The following is a 23821-nucleotide window of genomic DNA, read 5'->3' as shown; positions in this document are numbered from 1 at the left end:
CAGCAGGTTGGTCACTTACACCCAGCACCCCCAGCTCTCCCAGCCTGGCTCCAGAGCAGAGGGACTCCAGCCCCTGGAGCATCCTCTGGACTGGAAATCCAGATTATTTTCCCCTACTTTGGGTGTCTTGAGAAGCTGGACATTCTGTGATATTTAATGTGCTGTGAGCTCTGGTTTGAGAAGGGATTCTCAAGATGGGACTTGAGTCCCAAAATCCCAGAACGGTTTGGGTTGGAAAGGACCTTAAAGCCCATCCAGTGCCACCCCCTGCCATGGCAGGGACACCTTCCATTGTCCCAGGCTGCTCCAAGCCCCATCCAGCCTGGCCTTGGACACTCCCAGGGATCCAGGGGCAACCACACCTCACAGGGAACAATTCCTACCCAATGTCCTTCATCTGTCGAAGGATTTTCATCCCTGGGTTTTTTTTCCCTCATCTTGGTGCTTCACTTTGGCTGTGGAGTTTTAAATTTTTATTTTAATCCTCACAGTCCTTTATCCCTCCATTGCTTCTCCCAAGCTGTCTGGTTTCTTGAGGGCACCAACATGGAATTCTCCCATGGAAGATGCTGGATCCATTATGAATAAAGATGAAGTGGAAGTGGAATGCTTTCCCATTAATTTAAAACTTTGGTTATCATGACAACAAGTTACAACTCTCTTCATTGCCATGACAATCTCCTGCAAAACTGTTAAAATGCTGGCTTATGGTTATTTTTAGTTTGTCCTCTATTCCCATGGAGACCAACTTTTCCTTGAAGTGTTTGATGCTTTGTGCTTGGAGCCTTTAATGAGCCTCACAGAAGTCTGGAAGTCAGGAAAGGCAGAGGCCTCTGAGGTCAACCCATCCCTCCATCAGCCTTGAGGGATGCTTGGTGCAGTGGCTTTGCTTTTGTTGTATTGTGGGCACTTCTTTTTTATTATTATTATTATCTTGTCTTGTGTGATTTTTAACATTTACATTTCCTGTAGGGCTCGAGCTCTTGTGTTCTTTGCCTATGACCCTATTTTTTATTGTGTTCTTTGCATATGACTCTGGTTTTTTGCATTAAATTCTGTCTGAAAATTTCATATTCTGCACAGGCCACTGGGAAAAAAGATCTACAAGGGAAAATGAAAAACTATAGAGGAGCTTGAACAGGACACGTAAAGTGGTATTTTTTTTAGTTGCTGGGCTGTTTTGGGAAAAAAAAACCACACAGAAATTAACTTTCCCATCTGTCAATTTACCAAGAAGTTTTACTGGAGTAACATCTGCTCAATCAGCTGAACATTTACTGGCTTACAATTAATATATTACAAATTAATAAAATATTACAAATCATCTCAAGTAAAAAGGGAAATAAAACTACTTGGTGATCCTCCTTTGTCCATGGGCTTTCATTTTTTCCCCCAAGTCTTTCTGGAAGATGGCTGAGACTATATAGGCTTTTTATTTGTATCCATCACACCCTGAGTGAGGGTTTTTACTGAACTGGGGATTTTTTTCCACATCTAATAACTGTGAGAGTTTCTTAGACAAATTGTTGTATTGTTAATACCAGCTGAACTCTGAGCTCCACTCAACCTTCCACTATCCCAGGTTGCTCCAAGCCCCATCCAACCTGGCCTTGGACACTTTAGGGATGGGACAGCCACAGCCTCTTGTACAGATAAATATTTCTATCTATAATTTTAAACCTCTAGAGAGGCTCAGGAGCTTATCATTGATGGTAAAAATCTCTTTTTAAATGGTGTGAAATCTTTCTCTCTCTGGGATAATGAAATCCTTTTGCTGTTCAGGTGGCTCTGAATCTTTTTACAGCTGATAAGAGCAATCAGAAGAGTTTTTAATGCCTCTTGCTTACAGAATCTCAATGCTCATCAGAGTCCTTTTGCTCTCTGGTGTGTCTGAGTTTGCATTTTCCATGCAGAAACCAAATAAAACATGATTTCTGCATAACACAGCCCTCATCTCATCTCTAGGATTGTAAGGTTATTTTGGCAGCAGGATTTCCTGGGAAGGTTGATGGCTCAATTTTACTCTGCAGATACAAGGGAGAGTGTGAAATAAGGTGGATTTTTGCAGCACTAACAGTGGTGGTAAGATTTTTATCAGGATGTTGCTCAGCATCCTGTGAGATGCAAGGAAGATAAATCCTGATGCTGAGACTGGAGCACTTAATCGAAATAATAATCTATAAATCCCATATTTTTTTTTTTTTTATTGCTACTTGTAGAGGACATGGCATAATTACCCTGATTTTATGTTGATGTTGATTGCAAGGTGTGTGGCTGTGTTTCCACTGAATTCTGGCCATGTGCTGTTCCCAGAATAATTCCTTTGCCCTTTCCACATGTGGTTAAGAGGCCCTTTAGCTTTCCCCAATCACTATTTTATTCTAATGGCTGTTCATTGGTAATAAAGGTTATAACTGATATAATATATGTAAGGTATTGATAACACTGATTATGTTTTTGGGATGGAGTGGATTTTGTTCCTTGGATTTTTGTTCTTTTCACATTATTTAGGATTGCAAGGAATAGAATAGAACAGGAAAGAATAGACCATTACTGTTGGAAGGGATCTCCAGCAATCATCTCATCCATCTGCCTGCCTAATTCAGGGCTGATCATGTTATTAAGGGCATTATTATTTGGTTTTTATTTGCATGTCTGTGACCAGTGAATTAATTTTATGAGACAATGTTGGTTAAAAATCCACCATGATCTGTTCTTTCTCCAACTTTGGGACCAGCAGCTATGGAGAAGTGCACTGGGAAATCTGCAGGCATGGCAAAATGGAATATCCTTCCACTTGCGCATAGCAGAAAATTCAGGAGATAATGTGATTTTTGGAAGGAAGGGGGAATTTTTCAGATTTTCCTATGGAAGTTGCCCACAGAAAGTGTGGCTGCCCATCCCTGGGGCCATGTTGGACACAGCTTAAAACAACCTGACCTAGTAGAAGGCCCCTTCCAATTCAAACCATTCCAGGATTTTGTAACTTCTCCCAAATGCAGATCCTGCCCCAATGCCTTTAGGAGTAAACACAGACATAGGAACAAAAAATACCTGTGTGAAATTTTTACACGCCCAGGAGATTTTCTCTCTGTGATGACACACCTCAAAGAGCAGGCTTGGTTTCCTCAGCCTGTTTTGATATTTTAACAAAATTACACTACATCAAATTTCCAGCTCAAGATGTTTCCCATCCTTGGTTTTAACTGAATTTGGGGTCAGTTCTCCCAGGGCTTCCTGAAGAAGCTCAGAATGAGGGACAACATTTTCACTTTTGTTTTTCCAGAGGGAAATTTTCTTCTTGCACCAGGAAGATACAAAGTAGTGTAAATCTGTGTGTATGTTCTTGTTTGAGGAAAGGAGCCTGTATTCCTGTGAAGAAAAGCCTTCAGGATCACAGCCTGGTGTAAAGGAGCGGGAAGAACTGGTGTGCAAGGAAAGGGAAATTCCGGAGGCGTTTGCGTTAAGCTCGGGATCAAATCCTGCCGGGCACCGACTCAACTGCCATTGATCCATCCCCTTGTTTGCCTTCCAGCTCTCACATTAAGCAATGGTTAAATCATCCCTGAGGCTCCCTTGACTAATTGACCGCTCAAGGTGGTCCAGGTGCTTCTCGGCCGGTCCATCTGGCAGCAGCTCCAACCCATCTGGCCCTCTTCTGGCCCTGGAGAAACCTCTCCTGGGAAGTTTATCCCAAAATCGTTGCTTTTAGAAGTGTTTAAGGAACAAAGTGAGGTACTGCAAGGACCAGGAATTCCTGTCAGTCTGCAGGTCTGGAATGGCTTTGACTGTGAACAAATGCACAAGGAGCAACGGGAGCAAACGTTACCTATTGGAAGAGCTCGACTCCTGAATATTTAGGAAGTGTGGATGTTAAAGCTTCTGACATATTCCTTCAGAGCAACCTTCCAAAGTAAATGCAAAGCCAGTCACCTTCAAAAGGCAGGGAATGTCACCCTGCATTTCTCTATCCACCTTCGCCAAGCGGGAGGACTTGGCATTCTCTGGAACAGGGAGATTTGATGGATGGCGGGACTTCTAATGTTGTTGGCAAGCAGTGCAGGTTCCATAGGATTTGGCAGTGTTAGAGTCTTTTATTTTATTATTCTCTATTTTTTAGAGGAATCTTTCAGTTTGCTCTCGCTCCTGGTATAAATCAAGAGCCTCCACAGGGAGGTGTCCAGATATTTCCATGCATTGCACACATTGCATGTCCCCAGTTTACTGATCCAGTCGGTAACCATGAGCCTTTCCTTTCCTACTGTCAATCCCACACATTTTTCCAGTGAAACCAAGGTCATTTCAATCCCTCAGCTGAGTAAAGAACCTACCCACAGTTTAAAATCAATGATGGGACCGAGATTATTTTTAGAAATAAGGTGAAGCCCTGACCCCAAGCACGCACAGGTCTATCCCTGCCTTTGCTGTGTGGGGCTGGGGTGACGCTCCGGCGGGGACCGCTGGGTTTCCTTCCGGCATCGCCCTCGTTATTCCCGAGTGCCTTCGGCTCATCTGTCCGGGAAGCAGATTTATTCAGCTCGTGTGAGCCCCTGTATAATCATCCTTGGCTCTGCATTAATGTGCTGAGCAAGTGAAACTGGTTAATGAGAGCAGGAGAATCTCTTTTTGTCCATGCGATGCTCTCGTTCCTGGAAATGGAGGGGAATAATTAACATTCCAGCCAGGAAGCCGCTTCCTTCGGCAGTGCCTATCGATGGAACACAGGGGATACAGGTGAACTAATTCCAACCAGCCACAGCTTGATGTTTAGCTCTGCCTTTGTTATGTAACAAGTTCTTAGGTCTTCAAAAAAACCTGTTTCTGAGCAGAAATGACCTTCAAGGAATGGTTAAAATAAGAGAGCCGACATCCCTTTGGTTACCAGTGCACAAACTCGTCACTTGCATAAACAGGACAAGGTTTTAATCTCCTTTTGAAGCTATTTGCATATTTATTGAGGCTTGCAGAGCCTTTTTCTTTGGGATCCCACTGATCTGAAAGTGAAGGACACACATGGCTGGAGAACCCACCAGGTTTCCCTGAGGTTCACATCAAACTCGGTTGTTAGTCCTTGAGGTGGGACAAAGTGGCAGAATTCAGCTTTGCTGGGAAATCATTAAACCAGGAACTTCTTGGGATTTCTATGCATTTTTTCCTTGTTGTTCAACAACCTTCAAAGTATTTTTTTCACCTGTATCCCCGTGTTACTCTTTAAAAGAAGAAAACCTTTGGGGCTTTGAAGTTAATTCTGCTGTAGGTTCATTGAAATTCCTTTTCCTGTATGGGGTTTCAGCCTTGCTGAGTGGCACATGACCATCATAATTGGATTGATCAACAGAAATGACACCTCAAAGAGCTCTTTTGAGACAAATGGTGCTGCACACTCAGAGAAGGTGTTTGCAGAAGTGGTGCTACTTTGTTCCCATTGCTTTGCCAGTAACCCCACTGGGTTAAAGTTTTAAGAATGGTTTTGTGGCTGAAGCAGGAACTGAGATCCTTCACTCTCTAGTGGTGCAGTGTCCTTGCTCATCCTGGATGGAGTAGCTAGCAGCAGTTTTAAGTGCTCATATTAAAAACCACACAGACAAACCCCAAAACATTGCAGTTTTGTTAACCACACCTTGCCAGGATGGGAATTCTCCAGGCTGCAGGATGAGGAAGGTGCTATGGACAGCAAGGGGTGCCATAATTACATTGCACAGTGCACCTGAACATGGGATACTGCAGTAATTAATGTTAAATGCTGGTCTGTAATTATAATCCAGCGATATTCCCAGCAGAAACCTTTGTGTGGAAGCTGCGAGGAGCTGTTCTGCATTGGTGACTTGGAAGTAGCTGGAAGAAATTCAAAACATCTTCATATAAATTACATTTTGGTCATGGTCTGCTCATCCCCAGGGCTTTGCAGGCACAGGTTCCCCTCCTTGACTCCTCCTGGCTCTGAGGCTGCTTTGTCAGCTCATCTTTCCCTCCTGCCATCCACACCAGTGGGATTTTCCTCATGGACAGCAGCAAGCTGAGAGCAGGTCGGGCTCTGCTCCCATCCAGGAGGAGAGGGAACGGCCTCAGGCTGTGCCAGGGGGGGCTTGGGTTGGATATTAAGGAAAATTTCTTCATGGAAAGGGCTGTCCATCCCTGGCACAGCTGCCCTGGTCAGTGGAGTCCCCATTCCTGAAGGATTGTTGTGGGTCCCCTCAAACTTGGGATATTTTTGTACATTTCCATAAAACCTCATATTTAAGCCTTGTCCCAGGTCTTGCTTGGTGCTGCTCCAGCACTCTGCAGTGGTGGGCAGGGATCAGGTGAAATCCTTGGCATTAATGTGTGCCCTCCACAAAACATGCAGGCAGTTTTGGAAGAAAACTCCCCACTTCCCTTGCACATGAACCATATGAAATTATTTTCAGGAAACATTTGCCTGATTTTGACCATTTCCCTCTTTTTTTAATCATTGGCTAATTTATGTCAGAATGTCAGGTCTGTATCTGATTTAAATCAGGCTTGAACTCAGTGCAGATCATAAAAAAAATGAAATGTTTATGGATTCCCATCTGTTTGACTGGAATACACCTGGCTTTTGGGACTAGACACACACTATGCCTAAATCCAAGGCTTTGGAGATAAAACATGACACCGGGATGCCTGCCTAATCTCCTGGAGGGATGCTGCTGGGATAAGATAAGGAACTTGTTGGGAATGGTTATTATTGTCTGGGGGAGGGAGCTGGCAGGGCACAGGCTGCCAGAAACACCTGATAATGTCCTGTAAGCACAGCACCCACAGCTCCTGCCCTGCTGGCATCCCGGCCTTGTCTGGCTCTAGCAGAAGATAAACCAACATCTCTGATCGCAAACAATCCCAAAGGACAGCAGTGCTTCCCTGGGTTTTGTTCCTGATGGAGGGACTCCCTGCAAAGACAGGTGGGGAATTGTCAGGAGTTTCCCTTTGCAGGCAATTGCAGGAAAATCAGAATGAGCAGCTGCTATTGGAATGATCTTTGCATTCCTGTTCCTTCCTAATGCTCCTCTGCAGCAGTTTCAGGGGGCTCAGCCTGGCAGGTATTATTCCCTCCAGTTCCATGTCCACGCTGACATTCTCCTCATCTTTTAATCCCATTGACTGATTTTTTTCCACTTTTTCCCCTTCCTGCTTGTGGATTTACGTCACCTTTTATAAATATTTTATAAAACACAATTTTTTTCTGCGTGAGCAAATAGGATTCTCTGAAGAACAGGGCACGACATCGTTTTAAAATTGAAATAGAGCATTGAAAATTGGCTTTTTTCCTTTAAAAATGTTTCAGGTATGGTCAGCAGGATGTAGAAAATACAAGGAAAATATATCATAAGGTAAAAAAGAAAGAGAAATCTTTGTGGTCCTGAAGGTTTTGGGAGAAAAAATAAAGATATTTTTAATGGGTAAATAAATCTGTTTTAATTCCAGGCTGAATGTTGAATAACTGGTGCCAGTAGTTGTTCCTAAACCCCAGAAGGCTTAGGAAAATCCCTCTCCACCTCCTTCAGCTGCTTCAGCAGCTTTTCCAGGCTTTCCTTGAGGTCTTAGCTCAGAGCTGGGGTTCCTGCAACTCCCCATTTTGTCCCAGTTCAGCCCAATTCTTTTCCTGCCTATTCAGCTCAGGATGTGACAGTGATGTTACATTTCATTTGGCAAATAAATTGAAAACATAAAAACAATTCCATTCTATTTAAGGAATAATTAATATTTATTCTTGCCTGAACACCCCACTTGCCTGCCAGCCAGTCTGCTTGATTTAATACAAATTATTTCATTCAACTCAAAATGTTTAATTTCATTCATTTATGAGGAAATTAAAGGAAGTGAAGAGGGAAGAGAGATGGTAATTTTCATAAAATCACAGATTCCCAGAATGGTTCCTGCTTCATTTTGGGTTAACACTGGAACAGGACCAGAGTCCAAATGAATGTCCAGAAAGTTCAGTCCCCAGGATATTTTTTTCATTTGTCCCATGAATTTGAAGCAGTGTCAGTGGATAATTCAGGGTGGAAAGGACATCTGGAAATCCCCAGGTCCAGCTGGGGTCAGGTTGGGCAGAGGACAAGTCAAGGAAGTTTTCCACTCCTTGGAGCTATGTTTTTTGATAGGTTTTCTGGTTTTGCTGAAGGAAATTCTCCTGGCTCTGTTGCCCAGTTTTGACAGCACAGGATTTCCAGAGGATCCAGGATGTTGTCAAGCTCTAGCTGGATGTGTGCACCTTTATATACAGAGCCCCTCTGCTCTGGAGCCAGGCTGGGAGAGCTGGGGGTGCTCACCTGGAGAGGAGAAGGCTCCAGGGAGAGCTCAGAGCCCCTTGCAGGGCCTGATGGGGCTCCAGGAGAGCTGGAGAGGGACTGGGGACAAGGCCTGGAGGGACAAGAAAAGGGGGAACAGAGAGCAGGAATAGTGTGAGCTCTGTGGTAATCAAAGTGCAGCACTTCAAAACAGGCCCCTTTTCCTCCTCCATGGCTGGACCAAAAGCTTCCTTTTAGTCCTTACAAATACACAGCTCTTCCTTTTCATCCTTACAAATTTCCTTGGAAAATTTTATGGCTTTTATGGGCAGACTCAGCATCCTTTGGTGCAATAGCAGTCTGCACACTGGGTTGCTTGATTTATTTTTTGTGTTGTTTTTGTGTTTTGTTGTTGTTGTGTTTTTTTTTAAATTTCCACCAAGTTTGCAGAATCTATGGACACAAAGCTTTTGCAGCTGTTGCCACTTTTTCAATGGATTTCCACATCCAAATTCAGGGGGATGAGTCACCTGGCAGGAAGAGGAAAGGAGTAGCAGTGCTGTCTCATCCCAAACACATCCTCATTCATACCGATGCCTTGGGATGTTCTGTGTGGGGAACATTTGCTTTGTTTTGTTTTCCAAGGATGTGCAATTAGTGGGGATACAAAAAAGCTGGTGCTGCTCACAGTTTCTGAGATAGCAAATGAAAGAGTAACAGCTGAGAGAAGGTGGGAATTGTAGACTTGGAACTGTTTGGGTTGGAAGGGACATTTAAAGCTCATCCATTCCCACACCCTGCCATGGGCAGAGACACCTCCCACTGTCCTTGGTTGTTCCAAACCCTGTCCAGCCTGGCCTTGGACACTGCCAGGGATCCAGGGGCAGCCACAGCTGCCCTGGGCACCCTGTGCCAGGGCTCACCACCATCACAGAGAACAATTCCTTCCCAATATCCCATCCATCCCTGCCCTCTGGCAGTGGAAGCCATTCCCTGTGTCCTGTCCCTCCAGGCCTTGTCCCCAGTCCCTCTCCAGCTCTCCTGGAGCCCCTTCAGGCCCTGCAAGGGGCTCTGAGCTCTCCCTGGAGCCTTCTCCTCTCCAGGTGAGCACCCCCAGCTCTCCCAGCCTGGCTCCAGAGCAGAGGAGCTCCAGCCCTGGAGCGGCTCCGGGGCCTCCTCTGGACTCTCTGCAGCAGCTCCAGCTCCTCGTGCTGCTGGCCCCAGGGCTGGGGCAGCTCTGCAGGGGGGGTCACACCCCAGCTCAGGGGCAGAGGGGCACAATCTGCCCTTCTCTGCTGCCCACACTGAGGGATCAGCCCAGCACATGGGGGATCTGGGCTGCAGGGAATAAAGAAAGGAAAAAACCTGCAAGAATAACAGAATTTTCTCCCAGAGCCACCTCTTTTGTTCTTTTGTTGGGACCCATCTCTGCTCTCTAGCAGAGCACCCAAAGAGCAGTGCCCAACATTTTCCTACCTTAACTCAGTCCAAGACACATTTTCTGGTCAGCATCACTCAGCAAAAGCTCAGCTCAATTTTCTTCCTGGAAAGCTGACTTGCTCTTGCAGTTGAGCTCATCTGGACTTGAATTTCCTAATTAACGATCTTCTTCCTAGGAAGCAAAGTACAAATCCAGGGAAACAGGTGATGGTCATATCGTGTCCTTGTGCTGTTCCCAAGTAGGACAGGGAAGGCTGGATCAGTGCACTGTGATATTGTCTGGTGTGAAATTTTGCCCAAATTAAGAACCATGAGGAAGTGCTGCCTGCTCCTGTTAAAAATGCACATCCAGCGAGTGGTGAACGTGTCACTGTCAGCTCCCAGCTTTTCCTTCCTCACCTGTGTATATTCTCCTTACTCTTTATTTTCACAAGGTGAAATGGAAAAGGGAATAAGCAAATTCAAGAGCCTGATCTCACTGGAACAGGTGATACTGATGCACACAGGTGGCATCTTTGGTTTTTCTGACCAGATTCCTTCTGCATATTCAACTTACTGCTTATGACTGAACCTTTGGGAAGCAAAGACCTTCTTGAATATTCATGGAATTAGTCCTTGGAACACCCTGAACTTGCATACCTAATCAGGTGATATATTTACCTTCTTAATCCCTCCTGACCTTCTTCCCTATGTAAATGAGACAATTTGAAAGCATCTACTTCAGCACTAGGTAGGAGATCCAGCTGATTCCTCTTACAGTAATTGCCGTGCCTCTTCCCAAAGTTTCTGGGAAAAATCTTCAATCTTAAATCTCACTTGGCTTTGCTATGTCCTTGACCACTAATAAATTAGTTTTAGCTCATTTCCTTTGAAAGGAACCTGCATCTGTGTTTTTTGATTCGATCAAAACTCTGCACAAATTCCACCCAAAGAGTGAGAAAATGGCTTTAAAGTATTTTCTGACAAGTAAGAGTCCAGCTCTCAATCACACATTTTTTTGAGCTCTCTCTTTTTAATTCTTTTTAAAACATTGAGACATGCTTCCGGTAGTTTCCCTGGACATCCCTAATGCCCTGTTTATTATCCCAGAATGGTTTGAGTTGGGAGGGACATTTAAAGCTCATCCAGTGCCATCCCCTGCCGTGGGCAGGGACATTTTCCACTGTCCCAGGTGGCTCCAAGCCCCATCCAGCCTGGCCTTGGACACTCCCAGGGATCCAGGGGCAGCCACAGCTGCTCTGGGCACCCTGTGCCAGGGCCTGCCCACCCTCACAGGGAACAATTCCTTCCCAATATCCCATCTATGCCATCCTCTGGCAGTGGAAGCCATTCCCTGTGTCCTGTCCCTCCAGGCCTTGTCCCCAGTCCCTCTCCAGCTCTCCTGGAGCCCCTTCAGGCTCTGCAAGGGGCTCTGAGCTCTCCCTGGAGCCTTCTCTTCTTAAGGCTGAACACCCCTAGTTCACTATATTAGTTTTAGCAAGTAAATATAATAAATTTTAAAAAATCCCTGCAAAAATATGAACAGGAGACAAAACAGTTGTGGAATGATTGGTTCATGTTGAGATTTGGACTAAAAATGCCACATCTCGACCTACTTCAGGCAAGGTCTCGCTGTCATGGAGAATGAATTCAGCCCTGAAACTGATTTGATTATCCACTCCAATAAAACAGGTTATTGACTTACAGAGGTTATAGATGGCTACAGGAGACAGGTACTGTGGGAACTGCAGAACTTCCTTCTTTTGCACTCTCCTGAGTGGAAATTGGAAACTGGAGTCACTTTTTGGTGCCCTTAATGGTGAGAATATCCCTGAACTTGTGTACCTTGTTGGTCAGCAGAGATGTGATGATAAGACAGAGCTTTGTTGCCAGCAGTACCTGAAACCATGTTGGGAGCATCTCCTCTTCTCTATAAAATAATCATGGAATCTTTGGGGCTGGGAAAGCCTTCTAAGACCATGGAATCCAACCATTCCTCACCACTGCCAAGGCCACCACTGACCCACGTCCCCAGGTGCCCCATCCACACAGCTTTGAAATCCCTCCAGGGATGGGGACTCACCACTGCCCTGGGCAGCTGTGCCAGGGCTAGACAACCCTTTTAGGGAAGGAATTTTCACAATATCCAACCTAAAATTCCCCTGGCACAACTTGAGGCCAATTTTTTTTGTACTGTCCATTGTTTCCTGGGAGCAGAGCCTGCCCCCCACCAGCTGCATCCTTCTCAGGGAGCTGTAGATTTGCTTCCCTGTAATCCTGACAGTGTTGTACCTCATTCCAAGAGATGATCACCAGGCAGTGACCAGCTGTAATTTTCTGCTGAAAAAGGCAGGGATTCCTTGAGCTAGAGAAGGATAAATTCCATGAAAGTCAGCTGAGATGGTTGTTCTGGAACATAAACACCCTGAGCAAGGTGGGTGTTTATCAAAGCAATCACAGAGAATTCGGGGTGAAGCATAAAGGGAATGTTTGTTGAAAAAGTGGAATGAGAATGATTAAGAGAAGTCAACAGGCTGCTGAGAGGGATCTTAGGAGGGTGGTTTTGAGGATGAAGAGAGGTAAAATGGGAGGTGGAAGTTTGGAAGGAAGATAAAGCACTGAAGTTGCAAAAAGCTAAATGAGGTAATTTGTGGGTTTATAAAACTTCTGTGCTGTTGCAGAAGCTTTAGGAAGACTTTTTGATTCTGCTGAAGCTCTTCAGATCTTCACTTTCATGTTCTTTTTCATAATCTCTTTATCTTTTGATTTACCAACACCAAAAGGATCCTGCCAAGCTGTTTGAAACCATAAAGAAAGAAGTTGCTCTGTTTATTGACCTCTACTTGAAAGCTGGAAACGGAACTTCGATTTTTCAGATGTTTTCCTCATTTCACATCCTATGTTATTATAAACATTTGTCTTTCAAGCATGAGACAGGATTGGAGCTGAAGAATTACCAACCTGGAGCAGGTCCTTAGAGTCCACCTGGTTCTTTCTCTCTGTGGCAGGAGCCTGGAAGTGTCCAAGGTCCATCTCAGAATGGTTTGGGTTGGAAGGGACCTTAATGCTCCTCTATTCCTACTTCCTGCCATGGGAATTGGGAATTCCACTATCCCAGGCTGCTCCAAGCCCCATCCAGCCTGGCCTTGGACACTCCCAGGGGTCCAGGGGCAGCCACAGCTGCTCTGGGCACCCTGTGCCAGGGCCTGCCCACCCTGCCAGGGAACAATTCCATCCCAATATCCCCCCTAGCTCTGCCCTCTTGCAGTGGGAAGCCATTCCCTGTGTCCTGTCCTTCCATTCCTTATCCCCAGTCCCTCTCCAGCTCTCTTTGGAGTGTTTTTGCCAATATTTATTATTTTACACCTGTCACAAGTGGATTTTGTTGGTTGTCATTTTGCTTATTCTCCAACTTTGTGCAGATGTTTTTTCCCCTTATATTCCTTGCGCTCTGTCTGGCCTGGTTGGTGTTACTAATATATTTAATATATTTAACTGGCAGGTTTCCTATTTCCTACTTACTTTTCATTATTAATCCATATGTCAAACAATTTGGATGGGTTTGGTTTTCTTCCATAAGTTAATAGAGAAGTGCTGCTACCCTGGATTAATACAGAATTTATGGAGTGTCCTCCCCGAGCCAAGGGATCGCTGATATCACAGCACCAGCACAAATCAGCTCCAGTGGGAGACAGACAGAACACCCTGTCCAGGACACTGAGCTCAGGTCACTGAGGTCAGCTCAGGCAAGGAGCCTTTTCCCCCTGTTTAAACCAGCAGGGAGCTGATATCTCTTCATGGAAGTACCCAGTGATAGCAACAGCGATGTCTGGAATGTTTGGTGGCCAGATCCCACAGGAAGGGATGAGGATGCTGCAGAGGGCAGATTCATCAGGTTGGAGTTTAATTCTTCTCCCTTTGTTTTTCCTCTCACTCCTTTATCCCCTGCCAAATATTAATTTAAATGCATCTTCCTTGCACTCTTGTTTTATTTTTTTTTTTCCTGACAGACTATCTATGCTCTATTCCCAGTTAATTTTCCAGAGTACAGGGAGCTTCCTGGACAGGGAGAAAAACTCTTCTGATGTACGAGTCTTGCATTGAATCATAAAGCTCCATTTTGTGTAATTTTCTGGCAGTTGTAACTTATTGTTGGAATTGTGTTTGTGGTTTGGGTCCTTGGGTCTAAGACAGCCTTTTCCTATAAATCAGTAGGAAAGGATACAGAAGCTCTGGCTCTGACTCACAGCTCAGCCCCTCTCTCATTGCTCCACTTTGGTTTATTTACCTTTTTCATTAAGCTTAAGGAGAGAACTGCCCACATAAACAAAACATCAAAAGTGAATTAGCTTCAACAGGAATGATTAAAGCTATTCCCAAATTCTAATTTACCCCCTATTAGCAGACAAATGAGCACTCCGTGCTCTTCCTCCCCCACACTCTTTATTCCCGGTGTCACTTCCAATAACGGGAGGTCCTTGACACCACTGAGAGCACAGTGCCCAGAATTAATCCAGCGCCTCTGAGTGCCCAAATTCAGCTGGAAAATATATTTCTATCTCATATATATATAAACCTGTGCTTGTTGTAATTGCAAATATGGAACAAAAAGACACTATTCCAGGGGAGAGAGGGCAGAAGCAGCAGGATCTGAAGAGCAGAAGAGGAGTAGAGAAAACATAAAATAGCAATTATTGAATAATTCTGTGTCAGACGCTCTCTGGGTAGTAAGTACCAGAATAATTTGGTTTGGAAGGTTATGGTTTCCAGAAGGATTTGCCTCGTGAATTTCTGGGCAGGGAGTGAGGCTGACCAGGCTGGCATTTCCTTTTTGGAAGGTGGGGGTGATGTTGCCCTTTTTCCAATCACCAGGGACATTCCCCATCTCCATGACTGTTGGGAGATGACAGAGTGGCAGTGACACCAGCCAGCTCCCTTGGCACCCTCAGGCCCATCTCATCTGGCACCGTGGACTTGTGTTTGTGCACATTGTTTAAATGGTCTGAAATTCATCCATCCTTTATCAAGAGTTGTGCTTCACTCTCCCGACTCTGCTCTCACAGATCCAACAACAGCTTTCCACAGGATCCCACTGATCCCCTGAATAAGGCAAAGTCTGGAAATTCATACATTCCTCATTTTTGTTCCTCTCTCTCTCTCTCCTTCCATGGTAGCATGGCATTCCTCCTTTGTCCCCACAGTCCTATAATGTTGCCTACATCATCAAATAACCTCACTTCCCCTGCTTCTCCTGCATGTTCTGCTCTGGGTTCCAGATCCATAGAATCCATTCAGCCTGCACTGAATGAATTCTATGTCACTAGCCTGGGACATTAAAGTGTGACAGGAACTGCACTCCTGACCAGGAGAAAGGACTGGTGTGGGCACATTTGTCTCTGGATTACTTGGAGTCATTGGATTTCCTGCTCCTTATGGTGTTGATCTTCTGCTCTTTGAACTCTTAAGACATCCAGAAATGTGGGTGGTGAAGTCCATGGGAGGAGAGATCAGGGAAAGCATCCAAGACAGGCAGAGATGGGTGGAGAAGGTGAATGTGAAACTGCAGCAGGGATAAACAGTCTGAGGGTTGCTCTGATCCAGACTTGGATGAGTTTTAGTCATGTGAAAAATGCAGGTTTGGGTGAAGTAGAGAGAGGATGTGGTGGAGCTTGGCCAGAAAATTGCTACTGACAGGAAAAGCTCTCTGGGGCTATTTAAAGATGCAGGTTTGGCTCCTCTGTTTTTCACTATTTTGTGGTGTTAATTTGTTTTGCTGTTGATGCCTGACTGATGTCTCGCAACGCCTACTCCAGAGACTCTCAAATTAATTCCTAGTAGGATTTGTTTCACAGAATCATAGACTGGTTTGGGCTGGAAGGGACCTTAAAGCCACCTAGTGCCACCCCCTGCCATGGGACACCTTCCACTATCCCAGGTTGCTGCAAGTCCTGTCCAGCCTGGCCTTGGGCACTGCCAGGGATCCAGGGACAGCCACAGCTGCTCTGGGCACCCTGTGCCAGGGCCTGCCCACCCTCCCAGGGAACAATTCCTTCCCAATATCCCATCCATCCCTGCCCTCTGGCAGTGGGAGCCATTCCCTGTGTCCTGTCCCTCCATTCCTTGTCCCCAGTCCCTCTCCAGCTCTCCTGGAGCCCCTTCAGGCCCTGCAAGGGGCTCTGAGCTCTCCCTGGAGCCTTCTCCTCTCCAGGTGAGCACCCCCAGCTCTCCCAGCCTGGCTCCAGAGCAGAGGGGCTGCAGCCCTGGAGCAGCTCCGGGGCCTCCTCTGGACTCTCTGCAGCAGCTCCAGCTCCTTCTCATGTTGTTTTACCATGGATGGGTGATATTAGGATGTACTTTTAATAAATGTCAAGGCTGATATGTGTTGTCCCATCAAATTAAATCATCTTTCCTGACGTGTATTTTCATTGAGCATTCTTTAGATGTGCAAAGCTTTAGCTTCTCCACTGAATTTTTGAGAGTTTTTGCCTTCTTTCCTGAGAAAACTATCCAGTAATAGAGCACAGAAGACTGTGGAAGGCAGATTGGTGTTTGCTGTGTTCAGTTCATTTGCTGGAAGCACCTGGTGGCCATTTAGAGAAAGGGATCAACGTGGCAACTTCTGTCAAGCCCGAAAGGAAACACGATTAAGGCAGAATTGACAACTCCTGTTTCTCCAGCCATCATTTGTCATCATGCTTTGGTGAACAACATCAAGAGGAAAATACTTTGTTGTGATGTGGATAGAGATACTATTTATTTGTAGTGGCACAGAGTGGCTTCAGCTGCCTGAAAACACAGCAAGATTTATCAGGCCTGTTGTTTAACTCTTTCCCAGACAGGCTCTTCCCACAGATTAGACAATTAAATTTTTGATTAAATTGAAAATTTAATTAAATTTATTAGCTCTAGGGGGTGGATGAACAAAGTTTATTGGTCCTATGTGGGAAACACAGGGTGATGTACAGTGAAATGAGGGGCTCATGGATTGCACACTCCACTGCCCATCACTGCACCAATGGTCTTCTAAAAACCCATCAGGAATTCCGTATAAAGTCTGAATTCAAACAAATGTTTTTTTAATTTTTTTTTTTAAAAAGCAGAATTTTATAACACAAGAAAAACTCCAAACTTCTCATTTTGTCTTAGCATGGAGCCTTTTTGCATGAAGGAAGCTGATGGTTTCTCCTTGAATTATCTAGCTCTTTGGAGTAGGGAATTAAGATTTAAAGCAGCATCTGCTACCTATTAACATTTTTCCCATTGTGATATCATTGAATTAATCACAACGATTTTTTTTTGAGAAATCACTATATTTTAGAAGACATCCCTGCTGAAATCTGCTTGCATGTCTTTGTTCTGGGAAGACTCAAATTTCTGGTCTGTGCTTATCCCAGGAAAGCACCAGGTAAAGTCAGGTTTGGCTTTGGCTTTTGCCAACATTTCCAAGCAGTTCCCTCTCTCCATCTCCAAGGTCCCATGCCTCAAAGATGGAGCTGCAGGACTTGGATGTCTTACATGAATGAGAATAATCTCACAGATGGGGGAAGGCTGGGAGTGAGATAAAAATTACACTATTAATATTTTTTTCCTTAATTCTGAAGGACGACGGAACTTCATTATCCAATCTGCTTAAAATTGAACGACCTAATGAAATTTCACACCCACTAAATTTAATCATGGATTACTCATGTGGGATTTGAATCAGATAAAAAGGATGCTTCAGATATTTGGTAGCAATTGCATAAGGTAATAAAAAATCTGCAGTGTTCTTTGTCCTTTTCAGCAGATGTGAATTGCTTGACCTACTTTTCTTTTCTTCACTTTTTCCCTTTTTTTTCTTTTTTTTTGGTATTCATGACCCTGACTTCCTCCTGGGCATCACTGAACAGTCAGTCCCACGCTCGTGTACAAACCGATGGATCTCAGGAGTGCTTCCTCCTGGATCTTGGGGATGCAGGTGGATTATTGCTATTTCTGCAGCAGTTTGAGGCTGGGAAAAGAAAGAAATGTTTTACAGTCAATATCTTAGCTCTTGTATTAAAAGGCCAGGCTGATAAAAGGATCTTGTTTGGGGCTGGTGGTTCTGCTCAGGGCTGAGGGTTGTGGCTGCTGAATGAGTTTTTGCAGATCACTTTACCCCTCCAAACCTTCCCTGCATGGATTTTACACCTCCAAATCTTCCCTGTATGGATTTTACCTCTCCAAACCTTCCCTGTATGGATTTAAGTGGTGTTTGACCCTCGGGGGTGTTCTGACCCCCCCCAGAACTGGCAGAGTCTGTAGGAACCTTGACACAACACATGCTCTGTGCTTACAACCTGTGCTTTTGCCCTCCTTCACTGTGTTCCTGCAGAGCCAACCAAATTGTGTGGAGGGTTCTGGAAATAGAAGCTCTCCTGTATTTTTAATGGGACTTTGGGATTTGGGGCTGCTCCTACTTCAGGCAGCATCCCAGCAAACCCAGGCCTTGCCCTAGAGGCTCAGAGAGGTGGGGCCTGAAGTGACTTTTGGGAAGTCAAGGGAGCCTTTGGAAGAGATGTTGGGTATTTAGGAGGACTTCTGGATTTTCCTAGTGGGATGTGGAGCACACAAATGTGCCCTGAGGGAGCACCACAAGCAAGGCTGGGCTGCTGGGGGATCCAAGGATTTGGTGTCTCACTGTGGAAAAAGGGTGGCTGAGTGAGGATTAGGTGATGGAAAATAACCACAAATTCCTTACTTCTGGTAGAGGAAAGGAAGTTAGTCGAGTTTGGTAAAGGGAGAAAGGCATGTGCTAAGGAAATGATCTTTCGAGCAGTATTTGGAGTAGACAGTGGTGAAATAGCAAAGCTTTAGTCAAGATTGAAGGAAAAACTTTAGATAATGGAGATGTGAGAGGGTCTGGCTCCTGGATGAGTGGGGACCACTGTGTTTAAGGATGTTACACACAAAGAATTTGGAATCTCCCACCAGCAGCTGAGGACAGGAATGAAGTTTGCAGTGACAGGGAAGATGCTGGATACAGTCAATGGAAAAGTAATAGAGGCTTGTGGAGAAAACTCCTGTGCTTCTACTCCCTGGGAGCATCAGCTGATGGATTGGCATCCCTGACTTCCATGAAGAGAGGAACACAAGCTGAAAGATTGTTTGGACAGGATGGCTCAGGTCTATAGGAGATAGTATTTGAGTTTTCTGTTAGGGAGTAAGGAGCTTTCAATTCCCCTTCAAGAAAAGCTGAAGTTGGAGAAGCCACTTCTTGCTTCAGAGCCTGATTGTCCAGAGTACAAAGAGTCAGTGGAGGAATGGCTCAAAAAGGAGAGAGAAACAGCCTTTGTTGTCAGATCTTTCCTGCTTTTGGCAGAATGGTTATTCCAAAGTCCCTGCCAGGTGTCCACTGGGTGCCCTTCATCCTAAAAAAAAAAAACAGGGAAAAAGCAGCTTCAGACATATAAAAGGATGCATCAACGAACTGAACAGCAGCTTCAAATGTTTCATCAAGGAGTAGGAAATCTCATCACAGCTGGATTACCCACAAGCTTCAGGGTTCTCTAAGGTCAAAAAGTAGTTAAAGTGTAGGGAGCAGCAGGAAGCAAGGGCACTGAGGCCTCCTCCGGAGGCTGCTGGGTTTGACATGTCTTCCACACATGGCCCACAACATTTTTGTTCTTATAATCGCTTCCCACAAACACTTTGCAGGCTTAGAGAATTTTTTTTTTGGTGCCAGTCTTTTCACACAGCCAGAATTAAGGAATTTGCTGTCTAAAAGGTGTTCTGTGGTCTTTGCAAACACTTTGATGTTCTGGGATGGTGGTGAGAGCTTTTACCACAATTCTCCATCACCCTGCAGGATGATGCTGGGGCTTTTTTTAATGGAAATCTGTAATCTTTGTTGGCATCTGGGAATGATGGTGGGCAGGAAGGGTTTCTGGCTGTATTTATCCAGGGATGTGCATCTCCTGCTGCAGCAACTGTGATTAGGTGACCTCCACCACCCTGTCAGGGACCAGAGCATGTCCAAGGCAGGGAACAGAGCTGGGGAAGGGTCTGGAGCACCAGGAGCAGCTGAAGGGGCTGGGAGAGGGGCTCAGCCTGGAGAAAAGGAGGCTCAGGGGGAACCTTTGGTCTCTGCTCCCAGGGAACAGGGACAGGAAGAGAGGGAACAGCCTCTAGCTATGCCAGGGGAGGTTTTAGATCAAATATTGGGAAAATTTCTACATGAAAAGTGTTGTCCAGCCAGTGGTGGAGTCCCCATCCCTGAGGGCATTTAAATATGTGTGGATGTGTCATTTGAAGCACTTGGCAGTGCTGGGGGAACAGTTGGACTTGATGGTCGTTGAGGTCTTTTCCAACCTAAACATTTCCATGGTTTTGTGAAACAAAAGCAGAGTGTTTGGATCTGTTCACTGCTACCAGTGACAGCAAATCTCCTCCACTGCCAGTTTCTTGGGAAATAAATAATCAGTGGTTTAAATCAGATCAGTGCCAGTCACAGATTGTACAACCTGTGTGAAAAACACATGTAAGGCCAAAGAGCAACGGCAGTGATGGATCAGGGGGAGCTGAGGCTCTCACAAGTTGTTGATGCAGGATACAGGGGAGAATTTTCCTCCTTTTTCAGTCTCCTGCTGACACACACCTGCTTTACCTGTGGAGGAGTTCATCCCTCTGCCTGGGAGACACCCCTGCCTGTCTTCACTTGTGCTGCGCTTTTTAAAGTCATTAATTTATTGTTTAATATAAAACCAAAACACAAGGCTGTCTCTTCCTGCATGGAATGCAAATTCCTTGTATGTGTGATGTGCCAAGGGTGTTCCTCTGCTGAGGCACCCTTGGAGCTGCTGATTGCAGGGTCTGGACACTTGGAATGGCAGAGGGTGGGGTGTCCGTGCTCATTAGGGATATTTCAGAAAATCACAGGGCAGATTGGGCTGGAATGGATCTGTAAAGGTCCAAGCATCCCACCATGGGCAGGGACACCTTCCACTATCCCAGGCTGCTCCAAGTCCCATCCAACCTGGCCTTGGGACGCTTCCATTGCCAGAGCCTGGAAAAATATGGCAAGTGGTGGAAGGAGGAACAGCAGGAGATGTGGAAGAGGAGAGAGTCTGGTCGGCTGGAGGGGAAAGGAGGAAGCAGCAGCGACACTTTGAATGGGTGTTTTGAAATATGCTCGGAGTTAATTTTATCCAGAAGCATTTGACATGAATTTAGATTTGAAATCAGCATTTGCTCATTACCGAGCGACTGATGAATGCCAAATCAGGTCATTACTCTTGGAGTGGGGTTTTTATCTTCTGCCATTATCTGGGGTTGCTCAGATCCTCTTCATCCACAGTTGTCTTTTCTGGATATAATTGGGTTTAAGCAACTAAGATACTAAATGAAGTGTTGATAACAAGAAGGATTGTTCATCTCTCCAAAGATGGTTGGCTTTTCTTCCTTTCTCTCGCTGCTGGTGTGCTGAGGGCTGCTCAGCAGTAATTGTTCTAAGCTCTATGCATTCAGATGTGTTCCATCACTGTCAGGATGTATGCACTGACCCTACCCTCCCTGCTGGAGCACATGATCTGTAGGAATTTGCCTGCAGAGCTGAAGTTCCTCTGTCTCCGTTCCTGAAGGCTGTTCCGACAGCTCAGCAAGTGCTCGGTTGGAGAATAACAAAACAACCTTAATACCTTTGGAAACTGAACTACCTTGTTTAACTCAATAACACTGAGAGGAAATTGGTTTCCTTTCCTAAAAATGTCTCCTCTCCTCCTGGAGGAAGGGATGAGGTTTCCATTTATCAGAGCAGTGGAGATCAACAGGAAAATGTTACTGAGTTCCTGTGGCGCTTTTAATAGAATAAGGAGGCAGTGCCCTTCAGCTGTTCCTTAGCCAAACAAAATGTTTGGTGAGCCTTACTAATCTATCCTGGCAGGACCAGAGCCACCTAACAGCAGGAAATGTCACCATGGCCAACTGCTAAAATAATACTATAATTGTGTAATTTGTATTCCTGCAGGAGAATCCAGCCACATGCTCCAGCAGCCCAGATCCCCCACGCGCTGGGCTGATCCCCCAGTGTGGGCACCAGGAAAGGGGGGATTGTGTCCCTCTGCCCCTGAGCTGAGGTGAGAGCCCACCTGCAGAGCTGCCCAAGCCCTGGGGCCAGCAGCACAAGGAGCTGGAGCTGCTGCAGAGAGTCCAGAGGAGGCCCCGGAGCTGCTCCAGGGCTGGAGCCCCTCTGCTCTGGAGCCAGGCTGGAAGAGCTGGGGGTGCTCACCTGGAGAGGAGAAGGCTCCAGGGAGAGCTCAGAGCCCCTTGCAGGGCCTGAAGGGGCTCCAGGAGAGCTGGAGAGGGACTGGGGACAAGGCCTGGAGGGACAGGACAATGGAGAATTACTTTGTGTATATATATATATATATATATATATATATATATATATATATATATATAAACTTGTTGTACTGCTGTATTCCCACTGAATGTGACAATGTCACTGTGTATTTTTTCTCTCCAGCACACAAAGCTGAACCTCTGAGTTTGCAGGCTTCAGTATTTTCCCACATCTAAATCAATTTTGGACATGCCAAGCCTCGTGCTCCCACATTGTATCTTTATACTAAATATCCTACTCCCACATCTTGTCATTTTTAAAAACGGGAGCGTGGCCCAACAGGTCCTGAAGGGCTTTTCCTCTCTTTACACAGAGCTTTTGATTCCTGGATCTGTTTGAAAGTGTCTGAGGGCTTTCAAGATAAAATGCAGTTGTCTCCTTTTCACTCCTCTCTGGTAGGCAGAGTCAATGCCTTTGTTTCCAGGCATAGCTGAAGTGCTGCCATTCCATTTGAAAATCCCATTAATCTCACGCATCCAATGATAACATAAAAAAGTACTACAATATATGGTTGGTTTTCCACAGGCATCCCATTATTCAGTGAACACGCATGGCTCTGTGGGAACAGGGCTCTGGGGGGACTTCACAGGGAACTCGGGGGAAATTTCCCAGGCTTAGGCCTGTCAGGATGTCCCTTTTTTACTCCTAAATCATCTTCAGTTTCCAACTCCTGCAGGCACTCCTGGCAGGAAGATGGGACTGCTGACATGGCTTTGAGTCTTTATCCCCAGATACAGAACCCCAAAATCCCAGACTGAGTTAAGAGGAACATAAAGCCCATCCCATTCCACCCCTGCCATGGCAGGGACACCTTCCACCATCCCAGGTTGCTCCAAGCCCCATCCAACCTGGCCTTGGATGCTTCCAGGGATCCAGGGGCAGCCACAGCTTCTCTGGGCACCCTGTGCCAGGGCCTGCCCACCCTCACAGGGCAGAACTCCTTCCCAACATCCCATTTAAACCCACACTCATTTAGTTTAAAGTCACTCTCTTTTGTCCTTTCATTCCATCCCCTCGTATTTCTTTATTTCCCTCCAAATTCTTCCCTTCACACAAATAGGAGGAGCTGGATGCCACTGGATTCTTCACATTTTCACCCATTAGAAATTCTGCTGAATGGTCATGAGGAATATTTGTATTTCAGTAAGAACAGCTTTGAATTGGGAACAAATTCAACCGTTACATTAACTATTACATTTCTCTTAAAACATGGGAAGATTTCTTTGTACCGTGTGCCCCCCCTCACCTTTTTTTCCTCTTTCTGTGGGGATTTAACTCTCTTTGTCTTCAGCTTGAACACTCCCTTAACTATATTAATCACATATTTCCATCAGAAGAGATTTTTGCAAGTCTTTAAGCATATTTTGCACAGGTTGGAAGACTCGGCAAGCTGCCAACTCACTCTTGTTACTCTTCAGATTTGTAATTCCCCAAAGATAAAGCAGCATTAGGAACAGTCCCCAGTTTTCTCTGGAAAGTAATTTCTGATTTCCATATTAATCAAAAATAGCTTTACCTTCGTCCTGCCCTAATCCTAGGAACAACACAGGAAGAAGATTACATTCTGTAGATGTCAGAAAAGCAATTAAAATTTGCACAGAGGAATCGAAGGGGGAAGGAATCTCACCTCTTTATTTTGTGAGCTGAGCAGGGAAAGACCCCGACCTCAAACTGTTTGTTTCTTATTGGCTCCTTTCCTTTTGAAGTGCCTGCTGGAATCGTCTTTAATATTGCAAGATTAAAATACTGGGCTTTCAGTAGACTGAGAGGGTTATAGTGATGAGAAGAGACATTT

General features: G+C 45.3%; 1 protein-coding gene and 1 long non-coding RNA gene across 10 annotated transcripts in view; one reads left to right on the top strand and one right to left on the bottom strand.

The window, feature by feature from the left end:
• Positions 1-23821, top strand: part of FAM168A (family with sequence similarity 168 member A) — a 132398-nt gene that overhangs the window by 78104 nt on the left and 30473 nt on the right. The gene's annotated exons all lie outside the window — the stretch shown is intronic.
• LOC147654468 (uncharacterized) lies at positions 5102-10422 on the bottom strand. Of its 2 annotated transcripts, none has more exons than XR_015285261.1 (3): positions 10350-10422; positions 9726-9861; positions 5102-8779 (listed from the first exon to the last, which is right to left on the bottom strand). It is a non-coding gene; the product is annotated as an uncharacterized LOC147654468 (long non-coding RNA). The 2 variants fall into 2 exon arrangements; XR_015285260.1 differs by having other exon boundaries at positions 7247-8779; positions 10246-10369.

Source organism: Cyanistes caeruleus, chromosome 3 (genome assembly GCF_971803275.1).
Source record: "Cyanistes caeruleus chromosome 3, bCyaCae1.hap1.1, whole genome shotgun sequence".
Taxonomy (NCBI): domain Eukaryota; kingdom Metazoa; phylum Chordata; class Aves; order Passeriformes; family Paridae; genus Cyanistes; species Cyanistes caeruleus.
This window is presented reverse-complemented; position numbering and strand designations above follow the sequence as displayed.